General features: G+C 43.5%; 1 protein-coding gene across 1 annotated transcript in view; it reads right to left on the bottom strand.

Moving 5' to 3' along the window:
* The window catches only part of SLC2A2 (solute carrier family 2 member 2), a 56,363-nt gene that overhangs the window by 16,760 nt on the left and 37,424 nt on the right, over positions 1 to 2,179 (bottom strand). The gene's annotated exons all lie outside the window — the stretch shown is intronic.

The raw sequence follows: 2,179 nt of genomic DNA, 5'->3' as shown, positions 1-2,179 counted from the left end.
GTACAGATCCCCTCCACTGGGTAGCTCCAGTCCCCTAGTTCCTGAGTAGTGACCTCACCTCTTTGGCCTGGTGGGCCCCATTCCTCTCCCTCTTTGGCATGGCAACCCTGCCCCCTCTGTCTTGGGCAGCAGCTATATCTCCATCCCACTAACTCACATGAATGAGCAGCCCCACACTCTAGAACCAAGTTGGTGAAGGTCTGGCTCCTTGAAACCTAGGGGGCTGTGGTAGTTCCACCCCCACCTTTACAGGCCAAGGCAGCTCTGCTTTCATTTCCTTGGTCTCTCTGCTTCTGCTGATTAATGTCAAAGGCAACACACCCTACTGGAAATCTTCCTGCCCCCAAAGCATTCAGCTTTCTTGCTCTGTGGGTCAGCCAACCTGTTACTCCTTTCATGCTGGTCTTTTCTACCAATTAACGCCTGAAGGCAACCCACTCCACCAGGAAGCTGTCTACCCAATGGCACCTGGCTTTCTCCTCCATGGCTGGTAAGCCTGTTGCTGTTTAAAGCTGGTCTCTGACCTCTGCTCCTGCCATCTCTCATGCTGGTCTGTTGGCTCTGCTCCTGCCATTTCTCATGCTGGTCTCATGGCTGTGCTCCTGCTGTCTCTCATGCCATGTGCTGAGGTCTCTCTGCCTGGGTCTCGGGTCAAGGATGCACTCAACTCTTGTTTCCACATTTTAGGTATCTGTCAGAGCAGCACCCCATTCTCTCGGTACCATATTCCGTTCTGGTTACCTAGTGCCACTCTGACAAGAATATACCACAAGTGGGATGTCCTTAACAAACAGAAGTTTATTCTTTACCACCAGCTGCCCAGCCACTCAGATCTAGCCAAGTTGACACACAAACATAACCACCACAACCACATATAAGTTTTGCATATGATATTTCTACATAAGTATTTATTTGTATGTTCTGTAAGAATGTTCATATAAATAGAACTTATAAGGAGCAAAGTTATAACTTCTTAGCTACAGCCAACCACCCTGAGGGAGCCAGTTGTTGGAATTGTGGGCTCAGGACCATAGTCATGGGGGACATTAAGCTTAATTGGCATAACATGCTACACAAAAATACTGTTCTACATTCTACTTTGGTGAGTAGCTATTGGGGTCTTAAACGCTTGCAAGTGGCCATCTAGATGCAACAATGGGTCTCTCCTCATCCAGAGAAAAGAAGAATGAAGAAAACCAGACACATGGAAACAAATGATCCAAGGGAATAGTGGGCCATGCGAACCTCAGCCTATATGGCCATGAGACCAGAAGAACTAGATGGTGCCTGGCTACCACTGTCAACTACTCACAAAGGGATAAATGCATGGAATCCTAGATAGAGTGGGAAAAAATGTGGAAAAAATCTCAAAATCATAAAAAAGACCAGGGTTACTGGTATGATAGTGACTGGTGAACCCTGAAGAACATGGCCCCAAATCACCCTTCAAGAATGAAATTGAATGCTCTCTTGTGGCTTCCAGGCAAACAATATACAGGCATATGAGGTGAACATTTACACTAGCTATGTACACTTAGAACAACCAATCATGGGAGATTAGAAGTGCAGCATTTGCTCAGGGAGAAATCTCATTAGGAAGAAATGCATAGGAAAGAAGGACACAGAGAAAAGGTAACAACAGGGAGGAAGTGTGAAGAGAGCTGTTATATTATGGTGATTGCAATCAATGTCATGAAACAAAATGTATACAAACTGCTGTATGGAAAATGAATTTGCTCTGTAAACTTTCACCTAAATCACAATTAAAAAACGAAGGAGAGAGAGAGAGATAAAAAGGACAGCATTTGCCCATGCATAAAGTTCTGAAGGTGGAATTGATAGGTAAGAAGGACAAAGAGAAATGGTAACTACAGGCAGGAGCTGGGAAAAAGGCTAGTACATTGTGGGGATTGTAATCAATGCCACAAAACAAAACGTGTATGAACTGTTGAATGGAAAACCAATTTACTCTGTAAACTTTCACCCAAATCACATTAAAGAGTTAAAAAATATGTCACTATTATTCAGTTTAGATTGTAATGCCTTAGATGGTCTTCAGAAAAGAAACTGAAGAATGCTTTGATAATAATCTTAATATAAACTCATAGGACTAAGGAGAATTAGAACATATCTAGGCCAAATTTGTTTACTTGATAGAGATGGTGTCTCAGTTCTCTAG

This window comes from Orycteropus afer, unplaced genomic scaffold (genome assembly GCF_000298275.1).
Source record: "Orycteropus afer afer isolate SDZICR_OR568_19922 unplaced genomic scaffold, OryAfe1.0 scaffold00168, whole genome shotgun sequence".
NCBI classification, from domain to species: Eukaryota; Metazoa; Chordata; class Mammalia; order Tubulidentata; family Orycteropodidae; genus Orycteropus; species Orycteropus afer.
The sequence above is the reverse complement of the archived record's forward strand: the minus strand, read 5'-3'. Positions and strand labels throughout refer to the sequence as shown.